This window comes from Equus asinus, chromosome 7, assembly GCF_041296235.1.
Source record: "Equus asinus isolate D_3611 breed Donkey chromosome 7, EquAss-T2T_v2, whole genome shotgun sequence".
In the NCBI taxonomy this organism is placed as follows: Eukaryota; Metazoa; Chordata; class Mammalia; order Perissodactyla; family Equidae; genus Equus; species Equus asinus.
In genome coordinates, this window is record NC_091796.1 from 14558466 (window position 1) to 14578701 (window position 20236).

Below are 20236 nucleotides of genomic sequence, written 5' to 3' on the forward strand. Positions count from 1 at the left end.
GTGCCTCCTCCATGAGGTCCTCCAGGGCTTGGGCAGCCCCACTTAGGCGATATGGCAGTGGGACCACAGGATATTTTAACCCTTTCCTGAATATTGAAATGCATTCTTATATGGGAAATGACTATTAACTACTTGGACTATACCTCTCAGCCAAGCACGTCAGAACAGCAAACCCGGCCACCTTCGTTATTGGTCAGTATCTCAGGTCTTAGCAGCATGGACCTGAGCCAACTCTGCCCTTTTCCCCCTGGTTCTCGATGCTTCCTTTTCCTCATCTGCAAAGTGCCAGTTGTCATAGCATCTTCCTTACAGTGTTGTCATGAGTTAATAGCAGTCAGGTTCTGAGAGCAGTGCCTGGCAAGCAGTAAACACTATGTAAGCATCAGCTATTATTATTTTTCACAATGAGGGAAACAAGGGACAAATCCAAACTGTGTTCTTCCCAGGGGTAATTCTGTTTACCATTAAAATATGTTTTTGTTTATAGAGTTGGTATGTGTTGTCTGTGCAATCACTTAAAAAAAAATCAGATCTGAAATAGCAGATGCTAGGAAGCTACTTGTTTTACCTCTTCTTTTTTCTCCTTAATTTCTGCCTGCTACCTATTCTATTCTAGACCAAGATCTGACAGATTTCCCTATGCAGATTTCTCTATGCAGAACCTATGCGGAGCTGACGCTATCCGGTTTACTTGGATGTGGGAGGAAGTAAAATACTACTTTTTATAGGAGCTCTCCCACTAAGAGGAGGACATATGCAGAAAGTGAATAAATAAGGGGAGTTTGGGATGTTAATGAAGCAAGTGATAAAGTCAAGTAGGTGTTGTCAATTCACTTGAAAGTAAATTTTCTTTTGATGAACCATGACACAATTGATCAAGGTTTAACAAGTTCTGTTTCCTTGTAAATGTTCCCTTCTTCATTATATCTAATAGTGAGGGAAGATCTCATTGATGTCTTTTTTGAGGTATTAGGAAAATTATCATTACTCATATTTGAGGACTAAAAGTGGTAGAGACATAAATTCACCCTCATAATTTATTTTTGTTTCCTTTTTTTTTTTTTGGTTATTTATTTATTTATTTATTTGAGGAAGATTAGCCCTGAGTGTTCCACATATAAAGCAGAGGAAGATGGGCACAGAGGTTAGCTCAGGGCCCATCTTCCTCAGCAAAAAGAGGAGGATTGGCAGCGGATGTTACCTCAGGGCTGATCCTCCTCGAAATAAAAAAAGACTAATTCAACTAGTAAGTGGGAAAAAAATCACTTACTAGTGTTCAAAATGTCTCAAAAATGCAAATAAAGAAGTTTGGATTTTTAAATTTGGATTACTGAGAGATGAATATGAAAAAGAATGCTCTTATAGTTTATCAATTGATTATCTGGGGAAAGTTTCCTTTCCCCATTAAGACTATAGCAGTTTTGAATAGTATATGTTTTTGTATATAAAATGAAAATATACTACCACCATACCGTCATCATCATCGTACTAACTGGACTTGTGCCCATGAGAGATTTCACAAAACATAACCGACGTGAATCAACACTTGACCAGAGAAACCAATAAATTCTAACATTAAATGGTCATGCAGCGGGCCGGCCCCATGGTCGAGTGGTTAAGTTGCCACGCTCTGCTTCCACAGCCCAGGGTTTCACCAGTTCGGATCCTGGGCGTGGACATGGCACCGCTCATCAGGCCATGCTGAGGCAGTGTCCCACATAGCACAACCAGAGGCGCTCACAACTAGAGTATACAGCTATGTGCTGGGGGGCTTTGGGGAGGAGGAGAGGAAGAAGAAGAAAAGAAGATTGGCAACAGACGTTAGCAGGTGCCAATCTTTAAAAAAAAGTTCTTCTGTTAAAAAAAATATGATCAGGCAAAACTTTGCAAATATACTATATGTGATATTCAATAACACCAGAATTCAGTTCTCATTACTTGATTAACTTGATTCAATTTTTGGTTGAATCAAAAACTGATTTCAAACTTCAATTTCAGTTTTTCAGTTAAAAATTTTAATTTCATTACTAGTGAATTAAAACATTCACTATCTTGTTCACATTCACAAATGATAGAATTTTTGATGGAAAACAAGGGCTCACTTTGTGTCCTTCCTTACGGCAGTGGCAATGGTCTCTGCCACTAATTTCAGATATGCAAATTCCTGGTTTAATATGTAATTCGACATGCGTCCGTTGAAGGCCTCTTTGTTGAGGGAGTAGAATACACTGCAGGAGTATGTGTTTTGGAGTCAGACTGTTCTTGGCTCAAATCCTGGCACAGCTACTTGCTTGCTGTGTGGCCTGGAGCTTCCTTGTCTTTCAAATGCCGACCTGCAGAGCTGTCTGAGTTCAGGGGGAGGATGTAGGTGCGAGTGGGTGGCGTTCAGTGGGTGCTCTGGTGGCTTCCCTTCTCGTTCCTTCCCTCCTCTTCCCCACCGGGGGCCGCCTGTTGTAATCCCTGCCACAGTGTGGATGTGGGAACAGAGCATAAGTGCTTGAAACCACCCTTGCCTTTAGGGAACCAAACATATTGTTCTATGACAACTTAGGCCCCTCCCTTCACTTTGGGGGCCTTGGTTAACAACTCTGTTAAATTTGGGGGTTGACATTTAGTTTATGATTATTTCTTAGAGCACTTCCAGATCTGACCTTCTGTGAGTCTATGATATTATGAAGCAATAGGTTAAAGAATAGGAGACTAACAACAGGGTGTTAAATGGGCAGATCCACCACAATCATGTATCAGGAAGGAAGAATCAATTGGACTTGACGACAGATGAGATATGATTAGACATGAATCAGAAATTCCTCTAGGGTGGCGATCCTCACTGTGTCCTCTACAAAACAGCAGTTTCTCAGGATGATAATAGGGATTAATTGAGAAAAGGTTTCTGAAAATCGTTTAGGAAATGCTGACTTGAACAGATTTCTTTCCTGCAGGACTTCTCAGAATCTTTAATACACTCCTATGCATTATGATTCTGAAATGGGGACTGTAGTAATAGTCTGAAGCATTTCCAAAACGAATTTCATCATGGAATGAGAATTACTTTGCACCCAAGTAGCATCTTTCAGGACTAGTATTTCGTGGGAGGTATTTTGCAAAGCGCTGCTCTATGATTTTGAACCGTGGAGAATATGGATAGGATATGGATGCTATTGACTCAACCCACTCAGTATGCTGAGTGTTGACACTTAGAAGGCCCGTGGAAGCCAGAGCTGAATGACATCCAATCTTTGCAACAAGTCTGGTGGCATGGCTTCAGGTGTGGCATTATCTATAAGGCTGAGAGGAGGGGTGCCCTGGGAAGACGATATCCCAGCAGCTTATTAGTGCAGAATCACTTGAGACAGTACTCTGTGAATGAAGAGTCCTGATGTCTGCCTTGGGTGTGTTTTTCTCTGTCTCTAGTCTCTAAAGCTCTTATGATGGTATTTGCATCCTGTTCACTTCAGAGAAATTCTGAAGATCAAATGAACGTGCGGTGCCCAACCTCAGGTGGTTGGAATTAAACCAGTTGGAAGTTTGATTTAGGAGGTGATTTTACAAAATTGATTCTGAGCTTTGCTTTTGAGTACAGTTGGCCCTCTGCGTCTGCAGATCCGAACCCGCGGATACGGAGGACTGACCATATTCATTGGACCACGCCATTTCATATGAGGGACTTGAGCATCCCTGGATTTGGGTGTCTACAGACATTCGTGGAGTCAATCCCGTGGATACGGAGGGACAAATGTACAGTCATTTCACCACCACTTTGACACTCGGCTCTAAAGTCAAAATACAACCTAAGGAGAGGAGCCTGAAAAAACAAACTACACACATAAACCACCTGCTTCTTTATGCGGGACGTGGTCTATAAATGCCGGTTGAAGCTGATGGCATAATCTGTGTTTTTATTTCTTATTGATGAAATTTGAGCTAGAGGCCTCATGGCAGATTTTACTGGCACAAACCTTTTCTTCTCACCAGTCAGATCTGTGGACTATTTCGCCACTGGAGTTTTCTGCCTGTTAGGCCTTAGGAAACATTTTGGCAGGTTGCGCTGTTATTTTGCTCGTGTTGTGAGTAGCATTTCTCTGACCTTTAGTTATTTACTGAAACAGTCCGGCCTGTTTTCTTTTAAGAGAAGCGTGAAATGAAGGGGAGTCCGTCAGCACAGGCTGACTTCGGTATCAGAAGACCCACGCTGCTTGGCTCCAAGTATACTTTTAAAGTTAAGGGGTCATTGCCTCCTTCTTTCTTATTCTCACGATTTTAAGGGGTCTTTTGGGGGAGTTTTTTTTTTTCCTTCTCACTAAAGCAGATACGTGTAAGGTTAGTCATTTATTTGAAACACTCACCACATCTAAAAACACAACCCGCTAAGAGTTTTCTTCTGACATGTTGAGTATGGAGGGTTGTTTGAAGCCTCTCCTGTTTTGAACAGTGATGTGACGTGTTCCAGGGGAAGACAGTTCTAGACTAGTGACTTGGTGACCAGGCAGCCCTCACGCCTGACCTCCCATGACCCTTGTGAGTCTACACACGGTACGTGATGACATCATTCAGGATGCTCGCAGAGTCTCCCTTCTCTCTGCCCACCTGTGGCCACCTGGTGCTCGTCTGCCTCTGGCCCTGGTGGAGGACCCCCATTCATTGCAGGCTGATTTACAAGGGTAAAGGAAGTATCGAGATCCCATTACGTCTTTGGAGATGAGAAAATGAGTATTTAGATACACATTTGTTCCTCTGTCCCCATCTGTCTACTTACCTACTACTGGTCTCTCTTTACCTCAGAAAGAAAATGCACCAGGAGTCATGTCTTTTCGTCAGGATCCCTGTAGCTCTTGAACTCAGCTGCTTGTGTTAAAGACGCCACTCAAATTTGTCATATTTACTCTCTTAGCCAAACATAAAATAACGACGTACAGAAACCAGCCTGAATGATTGTTAATGAAGGTTCTGTGTCATTTCATAATGATCTGTATGTTTGAAAATTGCCTTAGTCTAATAACAGGCCATTGCTTTGGAGATGTTTCATTCATTTCTTTAGTCATTCAGTCAACAAATACTCACCGCACTGTCCTCAGTGTTGGGGAGACACTGGTGAGCAGAAGGATCAAGCTGCTCATGGAGCTCATATGTGAATGCAGAGATATGGATGATAAACAGGGAAACCAAAGAGTAAGGTGGTGGTAGGCCACAAACAGGATAATGCCGAATAACTGGGGAGGGGGCAGACGAGTTTGCATGGGAGTGTCAGAGGAGATGGTGCTTTGGCCCCAGGGTGAGGAGGAGCCATAAGAAGTCCTAGGGAAACTTTTGGAGTCAGAAGGAAAAGCAAAATCTAGGACTGAGTTAGATTCCCCTCTCCTCGCCGTTCCTCTTCTAATGACCTCATGTATATGTTTGCCACTTGGGGCTACGACCTTATCCCTCTTTAAACCTCTGCATCATTGGGAACACCCATGAAACAACAAAAAGATGCTGTCTGACTAGAATGCTGGCTGTAATGCAGGACAGGGGTGAGTCCAGTGTGAACCTTTCAGAAACCATTTATCCCTCCACAACCCTCTCCATAGCTCTCTTGTTCAGAGAGGCCACACTGTACAAATCAGAAGATAAGTTGACTTCATTTCTTAGAGAAAGGTCATAGGAAATACTTTACAATACTGTAAGTAGAAAAAGCAGTAGCATAAAGCTTCACATACACTTAGGCGAAGTTGGGCAAGCTGCTGCCAGGCAAGCACTAACTTTCTCATGGCACTTCTTAAATTTTTATTTTGCAATAAATATGAACTCACAGGAAGCTGCAAAAATAGAACAGAGAGGTCCCATGTACCCTTCATCTAGCTTCCCCTAATTGTAGCATCTTGCATAACTATAGTGTATAGTATAATGTGTATGGTATATACATTAGCAACAGCAGGAAATTGACGTTAGCATTATCTCCAGACCTGACTCAAATTTCATCAGTTTTTACAAACACTCATTTGTGTGTGTGCGTGTGCGTGTACTTTACCCCATGTCTAGACTCCTGTAACCACCACCGCCATCAGGATACAGAACTATTCCATCATCACCAAGAAACCCCCTTGTCTCTTGGCACTTTCGTGCTTGAGAAATAGCAGCAGATGCTATCCTGTTTCTTGTCTGGATCCTATTCTGTATGAATCTGTACTAAGGTTGGATAAGTCTCTGAAATCTGTTGCTTGGTTTGGCTGCCATGGAATCTGCATAATTAACTTAGAAATGGAGATCCTTGGTCTGACTTGTCTGAAGAGCATCTACAAGCCCAGAACAAAAAATCATAGGTTTGGATAACTAGCCCTGACCTCGTCATGGGAGCCCATCAGTAGATACCTGATGGATTTAAGAGGCTAACACAGTCATGTGACCTCAGTAGTTTACTTCTAAGAACAAAACCCTTTCTGATGCCACATAACTTTAGGGACCTAAACTTTATGGGGCTTTTACTAGAATATTTCTTGAAGATGGCCGAGGAAGCAAACACACCAGTAATGGGTTAACAGGTTACCTGATGAGTGGGTGCATTCCTTATAGAAAAGAGAACAAGTTATAGAGAAACGCCCCTTAGTGTGTGGAGGGAAGAAACCTGTAGGACGTGCAGTTAGCAGTAAGAACTTGAGGTGGGGGCTGAAAGGGAAAGAGCTATAAACAGATTGAGAGAGAGACAACGGATTTAAGGGAAAACATCTGTCTGCTGCATCTGACATCCAAAAGCTGCATCTGTGGCCTAGGACCAGTCTTGTGATGCTTAAAAAAGGAATGCGAAGGGGCCCAAAGCAGGCTCTGAAAGTTTCTTTTTTTCCTCGAGATTTTCTGTTTGCTTTGCCCAGAATGCTGCCAGAGACTGATGAAATAAACTCATGTGGTCCTGTTTCTTGAGGCTGGAGTAGCATTCCTTGGAAGCTATCTTTAGAATGATTGATTTAAAAAGACATTTTACCTGTATTGTTCTAGACACACTAGAGGAGCCCATTTACTTTTTGTTAAACAAAACCTCTGGATATCTCGAGATGGGCTATTCAAAGATTTCATATCTCAAGTAGACGTTTTGGTTGTTAAAGAAGTTGGAAACCAGAAGAAAGGAGCGGATAGTATTCTCATGAAGCCTCAGAAGACATTAAGAGCATTTCTCTCGATGCTAGATTGAACTTAAAATTTGTCAGATAAGTCCCTTGACTTATGCATTATTTTTTCTCTGGAGGTATTTGTTTGTATCCTGTAGGCCTAGCCCAAGAGGTTGATTTAAAGGAAATAGAGATAAGTGATCTCCATAGATATGCCAGGTCTCAGTTGGTCTGAATGGAAGCAAAAGAGGATTCTGAGTGAAGAGTTTGAGTCTTCGCTCTTGGACATCATCCTTCCTCCTCACAGGCTGCACAGTGGGCTGTTGACACATTTATACTTCATCTTCAGTGATTTTTCCCTCAAAGGACATAGACGACCCAGTCCATGTTCCCTGAAGACAGCCGTAACTGAGATGGAGGAAGTCCTCAATTATTGTAAACAGCTTTTTGGAAATTTCACAGTACTCCCTTGCTTTTTACTTCCCTCTCATTGTCTATGCCACATGATCCCTCTCTTTGACTCTTGTCTTTATTTTTATATATCTGACCCTAAAGCAAGATTGCAATAAGATTCCTATGTGTCACTGCCATATATGTTTTCAGCAACTTGAAATTTTATCAAATATGAATTGTTTGTGTAAATAATGTCACCTCAGGTACATGATGTTGTTTGCTGGGGCTCTGCACTGAATAATGAGGAGCGTGGCCTCTGTGTTTTGTGGCAGGGGGGCGGGGATGTTGCAATGAGGAGTGACTGGTAATAAGGGATGTGGCAAGACTAGAAGGGTAGGAAATTCAATAAACAGAAGGGAGGAACTGAGGATGGTCGGGCACTAGAGTGTTGCAAAAAAAGCAGTAAATGATGATCACCTGTTCTTCGTGCTCAGCTTCTGTGGCGTATTCACTTTTCACTCTCCAACGCAGGCACGTAATAGGTCGTCAACGTTTGTTAAAATAAATTGGGCCATATACAGTGTGTCCTCTGTTCTCCAGATTCTCCTCAGTAATATTTATATCCTAGCCCTGCGTTAAAAGTTAGGACAAGTTACATTAAAGTCAGTTAATCTGCCTCAAGTTGCGTAGGTTGACTGGTAGATTTGAACTCAGGTCTTTTGTAACCCTCCCCCACCTCCCTCCCAGTGGCATCTTCCATTTGCAAATCAGTGGTTTTTTTACCTTCTTAAGGTACAGAATCCTCATTTTTTGAACCTGGTCTGGTTGTTGAGGAGAAGCTTGGCATGAAGGAAAGGCTCAAACGTCATTTTTTCTGTCTTACAAGAAATCTCTAGAACTCTTTCATGACACCCTGGGGGTGACTGATACAGTTTGAAGATCCCCACCTTAGAGTAGCCCGTCTCAAACAATGTCAGCTTGGGTGCTCATTTTTATGTTGTTTGCTGTGTATTTCCTGATACCTTGAAAAAGACTAGTTGAATTTTTCCAGACCAAGCAATTGACCGCATGACTTTGTGTCCTTTGAGTTTCCACCACAATTCAAATCCAACTCCTTTTTTTAACATTGTGTTTTACCCCAAAGGTGGCCTGATAGTGAGGCGAAGAGTCATGATGGGCGGGGCACTCTCAAACCAGGCCAGGGTGACAGGCTGGGACATCTTGTTTTCATCAAATTCTTGTAGCTACCCTTTTCTTCTCTGTGTTTTCTGGGCTTTTGAGATTCTGCTTGCTCTTTGTAGTTGGATGTTTTCCAGAGGGTCATTAAGAAAAAGGAGTATCCTCTGCATTAATAACCTTTGGAAGGATTTTTAGCAGTAAAATCAGAGACCAAATGATCTGGTGGAGAGCAGGAATGGGGTTCGGGGGCATTTATTCCCCCTTTCCAGGAAAATGTCAAGTTCACCATGCCCCAGCACCAGACTCTTCACCCAATAACTCAGATCTTATATCAAGTTTACTCGATAATGATGATATAAATGGCAAAACTACTACCCTCTTTTTTTGAGATAAGAACTGTTCCTTTTAAAGGCATGCAATATACAAAACCATGAAATGCACTTGGAGTACCAGTTAATTTCTGTGTGTGCTTTACTGTTTATTGGGGTTTTGGGGGTTTTCTTTAGTAAATTCATTAATGTGGAGTTCCAAAACCACTCTTAAATGAATGTTTACATTTTCTGCACTTTATCTAATTACTGAAAAGCACAGGTGCCATATGAAAATTTAAAGAATATACGAGGTTTATGGCAGAGATAAAGACCATAGACCAGGGGTCGGGAAACTATGACCTGTGGGCCAAATCTGCCTTGCCACTTTTTTTGTTAATACAAGTTTTTTTGGAATACAGCCATGCCCATTTGTTTATGAATTGTCTGTGGTTGTTTTCCCCTTATAACTGCAGACTGGTTATGACAGAGACCATATGCCTTAAAATATTTACTATCTAGTCCTTTACTGAAGAGTTTCCAACCTCTGTGATAGATATCTCTGTCATATTTGTTTACTCACTCATTCATTTATTCATCCTTTTAGTGACTCTCTGGGGAGTATCAAGATGAATAAAGCAGTCCCTAATGGCCAAGAACTTATAATGTAACAGAGACGAGTCATGTACTCAAATTGCCACCTGACCAGGTGGACTACAACACAGACCATAGACAAGAAATACCTAAATTTCTGTGTAGTTTGGAGGTGGCAAAGCCCCTTGACAAGGGAAGGAATTGGGGTGAGCAGAAGGATATTGCTTTCATAACTGTGACTTGCACTGATTTCCCAGTGGGAACTTCATGAGAAGTAAGAGTCATTTCCTTCATGGAATTTTATAAAGTGTGGTATCCAAAGGGTGGAAATGATTTAGGATATTACTTAGCATCCACATTTCTGTATCTGGAAGTGTACTTCCCCTGTAACTATGGGGATAATCGTATTTCTAGAAAATTTTTAAAGATTTGAAGGAAGCCTTTCTTCTTCAGGGTGGGAAGACAGAGGGAATTCCTTTTCTTTTTTACTGACTGTTCACTGAACAAAGTAATATTAAATAGTATGAATCTTCAAGAAGGGATCTTGACAGGAAACCCCTCAGATGGATCAAAAACAAGGTAAAATTATAGAACCCCAGCCATGAATTAGCATGACTCAGTGACAGTTATATCTCTTTCCCTCAAGAATACCACAGTTCACAAGTGTCAACGGAACTTTTGGTAAAGGTTCATGAAGGTCAAATGCCACCTCACCTTGGGAAGATTCCACGCAGGAAGCATTCTTGAATCCTCCAGTAGAGAATAATGTCTTCCTCTGTATCTGTGATCTGCTTGAGGGCAAGGTTCATACTTTTTTGATTTGTATATCACCAGTAGCACCTATTTCATTATTTGTGTTTTCCAAATATCTATTGAATTAATGTGAATTGAATGCAGACGTTCAAAATCTAGGTAGCTGATTTGAGTAAAGGATTTCAGATGACTCTCAAAATGGAACAAGTGAGACTCCTTCCATTCTGCTTCCCTCAGAGTATCAAAATTGTTGGCTAAATTCTGGCCACCCGTTCTCTATATTCATGATGATAAGCATCCCAGAGCGAATGCAGCTTAGTTTTGTTTTAGAATACAACTCTGTGATGTTCACCCATGGAGAGCATAATATTTTGACAGATAAAGTGAATATGTTTGGTGAGAAAGCTACTGAAAGAAAATAATATTGGACCCCAACAGGTAATTTTAATGTCTTAGGAAGCACCAAGCCCCAATAGTTCACAGTTCCTCCCCCTCAGTAGGAGAGCCCGTCAAGTTAGCCCCCCAAGAGCGTCCCCTGGGGCTCCCACATCCCGTGACCAAGAAGCCCAAACCAGCCTGTCTTCAAATGTTTCCCACAGCCAGCTTTCACAACAGCCTGGGTGCCAGTAGACAGGGGTATGCCCCAGATAGAGACTAGAAGAGAGAGACATTCTGGAAGGTCATTTTGCTTGTCCCCTTCAGCTCCCTCAGCCTGAAGAGGAAAATCCAAACCTTGTGTGTGAAGAACACACTTTAGGGCATTTCCTGACAAATGGATGGAGCCCCTGCTTACACATGCGGGTGCTGTATTCTATCAGAACTGTCTAAATAAACATAGACTCCGCTGTCTCCTTCAGGCCCCACCGTGTATTTATGAATGGGATTGCTTCATCATTTTCTTTTCATGTCAGTAGCAGAGAAGTCAGAAAGCATTACCTCTAAAAACGGGGAAAGAACCTTGCAAGTAGATACATTTCCAGCCAGCTGCGGCAGTAACCAGCAAACAGAATTACTTCACTGCGTCGTCATGGGTCCCGTTCCTATGGGATTTTTCCTAGTTTCTGATTTATAGTGATCACTTTTGAAGGCCTAGAAATGCTTAGGTGAGATTAAATTACTGATTATCCTAAAGTTCTGTTTTCACTGGAGTCTTTCTGGACGGCTGCTGATTCCGTCCCATTTGAAGCATTCGGTGGCATGAATCCACTCGGTTTCTGCCCACATCACTGCATTCCTGGGATGCCTTTCACAGGCCTTCGCAAGATCATCTGACAGCCGCCTGTGAGGTCAATGAACTTTATACATAATTAAACATTCGCAGTTAGGAGAATTAATTTTTTTTCTCCCAGAGAAGTGGAGAAGGGTACATGTTCTGTAGCCCTCCATTACTGAGTAAAAGTTCTGTGGAGTAATCAGGCGAGTTTCACATGATTTAATGCTGAACCGAGTAAGAAAGTGATTGCATCCTCTACTGGGCCTCACAGAACAGTCACCACCCACACTGTTTATTCAGACTCGGATCTTGGCCATTTGGGGTTTAAGCCAGAAGAAAGGGGAAAAAAATCCAACCCTGGAATGAACGCTTTTGAAACTGTATTCTTGATGAAATGCAGCCAAGGATTCTTTTAAAAATCTATTTAAAATCAATTACTGGGATCATATTTTCATTTACAACGGATTGTTAGCAACAGCTAATTTTCTCTGTTTCCATCCAGCTTTGGAGTTGAGGCTGGAATTGTTTTGCCTGTGTATCTGATGCTACCAGCAAACTATGTGTGGGTAGTTGGGCAACTCTGACCCTTGACCAGCTTTCCATAACATAACAAGGAAAGGTGTGAGGGGGCAAGGAAGCGAAGGAAAACAAGCCTCAGGACGGCAGTCAGTGGGCTTCACTAGGGGGAAGAAGATCTCCAGGAGGCAGATGTAAGAGAGGAGAGTAAGAGAAAGCAGGAGGCAGGGCCGTGTGCCTGGGAGGGCAGGCACCAGTCCATCTGTCTCTAGTCAGGATTGCAAAAAACCCTCTCAGATATGTGAATTGTATCGAGTTTTAAAAGATCTCCGAGGAGACTCTGCAACCTCCCTCAGTTACCCACCCTGCTCTTTGGCAATTCCTACGGCCGGGAAATTCTTTCTTATTTCCAGCCTAAAATGTGCATGTAGTGCTGCGTCAGGGGATAAGTTATTGATCGGGACCACCCCACCTCCCCAAAGCATGTGTTAACTCCAACGGTGGGATGGAGCATGTTAGTTGCGGCTTAAAGCTGCAGTCACTTTGACCTCCGTCCCAAAGAGTCCGCAGGCCCCCTGAGTGGGAATGGTGCGGCAGAGGAGGATCGTTGATTCAGATTTCCAGATACCAGGTACTATTACTTGCATTTTGGGTATGTCACCAGAGGGAAGGAACATGGCTGTGGCATGTCCAGGACTGAGCCTCAAAACCACGTGCAAACGTTAAAATGTGGAAGCTCCTCTTTTAAAAGAAAAGAAAAAAGTCCCAAAAAACAGAAAGGAGATAGATTCTAGAGTTTCACTGGCCTGGAGAAGGTAGGCCATCTCCTCAGTTTTAAATAAGAAGAGCTAAAAGCCAGAGCGTGTAAGGGACGAATCCTGGAGTGGATCTTAGGTCTCATGCCCTGGATGCAGCGTGCTGTGCTGTCCATCGTAGGATGGTGAGCTCTGAAGGCGAAGTGATGCTGGGACTGAGGTCATTTGTCTCACTTCCTCCGGCCCCTTCCTCCTCCACAGCAGGTGCACAGTGAATGGTCAGCTTCTCCACCAGTGAATTACAGATTCATTGAGAAGCTGTCAGATGGCCGGGCAGCTGGCTTCTTCCCTTTTTATCGAGTTATGTCATTGCCCTTCCTCAGGCTGTGGTTTGTTCCAGAAGGGAAGAGGTTGTCTTCTCCTTTACCCGCCCACCCTAAGTTACGTCAAGTTCCACTTCCCTGTGTTACATAAGTTACTGAATGAGTGAAGGGAGCATCACCATTCGATGATGAGAGCTTTGAGTCCTCGGCATTCCACCATGTGCCCACAGTGCCCGTTCCTCCCTCACCTTCATTGTCTGTCAAGTGATGATAATAACACTTGCCCAACCTCCCTTAGGGGGCTCCTAGGAACAAATGATAGTGTCTATTGATATCTTAAAAATCTGTGGAACATGGTGTTTTTAAATTATGAAATATTTCAAGCAAGAAGGAAATATAGACAACAAGATAGCAAATGCAGGGGTATCTACTATCATTTTGTCATATCTTTACGTCATATTTGCTTAAGATTTTCCCAGCTATCTTTTTAATTTTTTTAAGAATCAAAGGGAAATAAACCACTTCCCCACCCCATTCCCCTTCTCCCTTCCCTCAGCTGCACAGCATCAATTTAAAGTTGATGCTTATTGTTAACGTGCATGATTGCATCTTTTACACGTGTGTATCCATAGACAATATGTATATTTTGAAGTTTTTCACCTTTATCTAAATGATATCATCTGGTTTGTATTCCACATTACATTTGTAAGATTTATCTGTTGTAAAACGTGGATCTCTACTTCATCCATGGTATGTGCTGTGTAGTATTCTATCAAAGCAAGGACATTAAGGCCGTTTCTAATTTTTAAAATGTCCATTTGAAGAGTATTATAGTTGTTTCTAACTTTTTGACATTGTAGACAATGCTACAGCATGCGCATGTTTTTTGCACACATGCAGGAGAGTTTCCTTTGGGTATATATACACCCAGTCGCAAAGTGGTGAAGTTAATACATCTTCAGCCTTCCTGGATGTCACCAAATTGCTTTCCAAAGTGATGGTACCAATTTCCCTTCCCACCAGCATGGTTTGAGAATTTCTGTTGCTCCATATTTTCTCCAATATGTGTCATCATAATCTTTTAAAAATTTCTTTTGCCAATTTGATAGTTATTTAGGGTTTCAATTGTGATTTCCTGATTACCAGTGAAGTTGGGCATCTTTTCATTTGCTTACTGAAGTCAAGTTTCCTCCTTTATGAATTCTCTTTTTATCCTTTGCCCGTTTTTCTGTTGGTGTGTTTGTTTCCCTGTTGATTTATTGGAGTATGTAATATATTCTTGATACCAACCCCTGTCTTTTATATACATGGCAAATGTCTTCTCAGTTTTGTAACTTTATTTTATTGATGGTGTTGTGCTAAGAGTTTTTCATTTTTTATTTTGTTTTATTCTTATAACAAGTTTGTGAGCCAAATACTAGCTCTATTTCCATTTTATAGATGACAATAATACCTCTTAGAAAGTTCCAGTTAATTGACTAAGGTCTCACAGATGGTAAGTAGTGAGGCTGGGGATCAAATTCAGATCTGTCTAATTCCAGAGTGCTCTTTAAGACATAAGCACAACGACTATCCCCATTTTACAGATGAGTTCACTGAGGCCCAGAGAGATTCGGTGATTTGCTCAGGGTCACACCATGTGGTAGTGTTAGAACCTGGGCTATTCTTCAGGTTTCCAGAACCTGCTAACACAACCATATACCTAGAAAGATGGGGGAGACGGGCAAATAAATGTCACATACGCACATCCTTTTAAAATGTAACTTTAAAAAATTTTGAACTATTTGAAATACAAGAAAAAAACCCACAGAGAATAATACAGTAAACACTAGGCACCCACAACTCAGATTTAATAAATGTTGACATTTAGCCACATTTTGAAAAGCTTTTTTACAGAAAATGTTACAGTTAAAGCCTCTTTTCCACCCCACCCTGATCCCATTCCCCCTAGAGCTTTCCTAGAAGTAAGTACTCTTCCAAAGTTGTGTTATTACACACATGTTGCATTTGGCTCCATAGTTCTGTGTCATAAACAATAACTAGTATTATTTGTGAGTTTAAAACATCTACAGTAATGTCTCATTCAGTAATCCATCTTTCTGCAACTTGCTTTATCACTCAAAATTATGTTTTTGAGATTTATCTTAATTTATGTAGAGCTAGTTTCCTTAACTGCTATAAAGCTTCCTTTCTATGAATATATCGTAATATATCCATTCCCTAACTGATGGCAGTTGAGACTGGCTGTTTTCATTTTACACACAGTGCTGTTGTGGACTTCTTTGGGCGTGTTTCCATGTGGGCATGTTGAGCTTCTCAAAGGTGTAGATGTAGATCTGAACTTTCTGGGTCTTAGGGTACAAACGCCATCACCTTTGGTGGATATTCCCAGATTGCTCTCAGTTTACATTTCCAGCAACGGTGTATGAGACGTCTTGTTGCTTTGCATCTTCTCCAACTCTTGGCATTATCAGGTTTTTACATTTTGCTAATCTGATAGATTGAAAAGGTATCTCATTGTCGTATTGACTTACATTTCTCTGATTTCTGGTGAAGCTATGCTTTTCTTTCTCATGATTCTTGGTCATTTGGGTTTCTTTTTCTATGTATTACCATTTTATAGACTTTGCTTATTTTTTGTAGTGGGTTATTTGGGGTTTTTTTTTCCCTTATAGATTACTAAGTGTTCACTATGTATCCTGGATACTTTTTGTTTCTTATCTCCTCTCTCTCAGTCTATTTGTTGCCTTTAAACTTTGTTTTTTGGTGTCTTTTGTCACATAAGAAGTTGTCAAATCAAATTTACCAAGATTTTTTTCTTTTTTTTTGCTTTATGGTTTGTGTTATAGTGTCATTCCCTCGCTCAAGATTATAAAAATAGTGCCTATTTTTTTTTCTAAATATTTTAAAGTTAACTGTAATTCTCTTGGGATTCATTTTTGGGTACAGTGTGAGTTAGAGATCTATTTTTTTTTTTCCCGTATGAATAATCAGTTGTCCCAGAACCATCTATTAAATAGTTCAATCGTTTCCCACAGTTTTATAATGCTACCTCTGTCACATCGCTAATTCCTATACGTGGTGGGCTCTCTCTGTTGCAGTGGCCTATTATCTGTATCTGCTCCAATCCTACTGTGTCTTAATTGTAAGGCTTTCATAAGTGTCTTGGTTCTGGTAGGGTAAGTCCCCATCTTATACTTGTTCAATATTATCTTGGCTGATTTTTGACCTTAATTCTTCTCTATGAATTTTAAAACCAGATAAAAATGTTCATGAAAAACCTGTGTGAGATTTTAATATGAATTGCATTCAATTTATTTGTTAACTAGGAGGAATCGATGTTAATGTTGAATCTTCTCATCTCTGAACATGATATATGTTTATTTAGGTCTTAGGACTTTCAGTAAAGTTCTATAATTTGCTTCATATAACTCTTGCACCTCTTTCCTTAGATTTATTCCTAGGTTTGTCATAGTTTATTGCTATTGCTAATGGGATCTTTTTACAAATTACATTTTCTCATTGGTTGTTGCTGATAAGGATGCCACAGATGTTTGTACATTAATCTTGTCTCCAGCATTCTTGCCAAATTCTCATATTACTTGTAATTGTTTGTAGTTTCTCATGGATTCTCTTTGTAGACAATCTTATCTGCAGATAGTGCTTCTTTTGTATCTCCATTTCTAATCCACATTCTCTTACTCCTTTTCTTGTTTTATTGCATCAGCTAGATATCTCACACAATGATGAATGGAGGGGTGATAGAAAAAGCCTATTTACCTAGTTCCTGACTTTAAAGGAAGTATGTTCCTAAAGTTTATTGTAGGTTCTCAGTGGAAACTACTTCTTTGGAAAAACTGGCTTCCGTTCTTGGTTGGCTAGGTATTTTATTGTATTTCTAAGTTGTGACTGAGTGTTAAATTTTATTAAATGTTTTTTCCGCATCTATTGAGAAGAGTATATAGTTTTTCCTTCTTAATCTGTCGATGTGGTGAATTACATTAAGATTTTCTAATGTTAAACTTTCCTTGAGCTTCTGGGATAAACCACACTGGATCATCACAGACACACACACGCATGCACACACACCGTGTATTTATCGTGTGATCAATATGATCTATGTCATACATGATGTATGATACGTGATATATATCATATATATCACATATCATATCAAAACCCATACATTTTAAAAGAAATATTGTATATTTATACACACACTACACTTCTGGATATGTTTGCTAATATTTTATTTAGGATTTTTGCATTAATATTTTTAACAAGATTGATCTATTGCTTTCCTTTTTTGTACTGTCCAACCTATTTCTAAAATCTAGCTTTAGACTGAACTTACAAAAATACATTCAGGAACTTTTGTTCTTTTTCTGTTTTTTGTGTGTCAATTTTGGTAACTTATTTTTCTAGGAGATTTTCCATTTCATCTGTTTTTAGATATGTTGCTTTAAAGTAGAGAATAGAATTCTCATACTTAAAAAATCTTAACTGTATTTATAGTTGTGGCTTCTTTTCATGCCTAGTAGTGTTTATTTGTGCTTTCTTTCATTTCTCTTGCTCATTCTTGTTTAATATCTACCTATTTCATTAGTCTTTTTAAAGAGTCAACCTTTGTTTTGTTCCTACTCTCTATATTGTTTCTTTGTTTTTATTTTATTGATTTGTTAGTCTTTAGTATTGCCTTCCTACTGCTTTATCTTTATCCATTTGTGTAAAAAGAAATTTCTCTATTGTCTTTGAGTTTATTATTCTTTCTCTATCTTCTTAATTTTAAATCTTTCTTGTTTTCTGATACTGCATTTAATGCTAAACATTCCTTCTGCTGAAATCTAGGGTTTTAATTATTGTTCAGTTCTAAATGTTTTGTTACTTTCATTTTGATTTTGCATTAATAATTTAGCAGTGTGTTTTTGAAATTTCAAAATGTACTGGGGTTTGGGGGTTGTGGTTTTGTTATTGATTTCAACTTTTATTGTATTTTGGTTGATAAATGTGGTCTGAATGTTAGCACTTCTTTGAAATTTGTTGAGAATTGCTCTGTGGCCTAGAACCTGGTCAATTTTTATAAACATTTCATGTGTATTCTTTATTTTTTGGGTGGAGGGTTCTCGTTCCATACCCATTAGGTGAAATTTGCAATATGCATTATTTAAATCTTCTGTATTTTTTTCTATTTTTTAGCTTGGTCTATTGATTTCATAGATAAGTGTGCTAAAGTCTCCCATTGTAATTTTGAATTTGTTACCTTCATATAATTAAATCAATTTTTGCTATATGTATATATATATTTGACACTGTATTGTTAGGTATACAGAAGGATCTCTGGTGAATGTATCTTTTTATCATTATGCAATGATCCTCTTTATCCCCCTAAATGCTTTTTATTGTAAAGTCTGTTTTATCAGATTCATTCATTCATTCAATTAAAGCAAATATTTATTGAACATTTATTATTTGTAGGGACACTTTATTTTATGTGTACACATTATTTTATGTTTATCTTTGGTGGGACATTATGTGTTAGTCTTCTCTCTTGTAAACAGCTAGAGTTTTGCAAAATTCAATCTGAGGTCTTCTGCCTTTCAACAGATTAGTTTAAGCCATTTACATTTATTATGTGTCATATATTTGAAATTCACCAGGAATCCAGATGTTTTCTATATGCCATGCCTCTTCTTTTCTTATTTTTTCCTTCCCATTCTGTCTTCTATTAAATTACTTGAGTTTTCCTGTTGATTTCACTTTCCTTTCCCTGTGCCCACTCCTTGCTCCTCATGTCGCTAGGCCCCCTGACCATGGGCCTTCCAGCCTGAAGCCTATACCCAGGTAGATGTGTTCTGTGAAGAGTTGTGTAAAAGACAGAGTGCCTGCTCAGGAGCTATTTCCTCAAGAAGATTTCTGAGCTGGATGCATTTTTAAAGGAGACAGCTCTCAATGATGCCAACCTGAGCAATCTGAAGGCCCTGTTGGACATCCTGATGCCTGATCAAATCAATGGGAAAGAGAAGGAGGAGCAGAAGAAACAGCAGGAGAAGGAAGATAATGGTGAAAAGACAAAAGGGGAAGATGAAGACAAAGGTCCTCCTGGTCCCAGACCCAATGAATGGCAAGAAGATGGTGGTCGTCCTGCAGCGTCTCAAGCCTGGAACTAGACCTGTCATTGAGCAGTCAGTCTGGTCACTATCTGGTTGCCGCTGCAGATACCTTGGCTTGAGGATGGGAACAGTTTTGGAATGGCTGTGCAGGAGACGGTGTTTGAGCTGATGACCACCCTGCACACCAAGCTGATAGGCTTCAATCTCCAAGGATTCCTCTGTGCCTAGCAGTTCCATGTGCACGATTATCCATAGCTGGTGCGTGAGCTGGATGACACAGAGTACCAGGACCATGGCCGATGGTCATGTAGATCTGCAGTGCTTGTGCTGTGTTATGTGACATCATCCTGCAGGAATCCCTGAGGAGAAACAAAGGGAATGATGTATGAGAGCCTCCTCTCATTCTGTGATGTATTCCTGCCTTTTACTGGGAACTCCAGACTTTCCCCCACTTTTCTCTTGTTGAGGTTTCTCCTACACCTTGCCTCCTAGGTCAATGAATATAGTCACACTGTTAAAAAAAAAAAGAAAAAGATTATTGTTTTCCTCTTGATTTGTAACGTATATATTTTATGTTATTTTATCTGTTACCCTTAAACCTTAATTATACTTATTAGCAAAGTCTAAAATTAAAGTTTATCTGTATCTCTATCTGCTTTCCAAACAATATAATGCCAACTTCTTAGAACACTTTAACTCAGCTTTTCTCTTTCTCATATTCTGACACTATTGAATATTTTATTATCATCTGTCATTTTGTTTCTATCTCTTTTGTCCCCATCCAATTTTTTCTACAAATTATTTTTAAAAATTTATCAAAATAGGTGCCATTTTATTTACATAGTGGTTAAGACTATGAAATCCAGAACCAGACTGCCTTAATTTGAATCCTAATTTATTTGTAAATCACTTTGAAAGGTGCTTGGTGTGCAGCAAGGTACAGAGTAAGCCCTCAATAAATGTTGTTGTTGCTTCTTGGACTCTGTTTCCTCCTTTCTCAGTTTAAATTTCTT

General features: G+C 39.9%; 1 protein-coding gene and 1 pseudogene across 2 annotated transcripts in view; both read left to right on the forward strand.

The window, feature by feature from the left end:
* Positions 1–20236, forward strand: part of BCL2 (BCL2 apoptosis regulator) — a 170913-nt gene that overhangs the window by 60334 nt on the left and 90343 nt on the right. The window lies entirely within an intron of this gene.
* Positions 118–19592, forward strand: LOC106832851 (proteasome activator complex subunit 1 pseudogene; annotated as a pseudogene).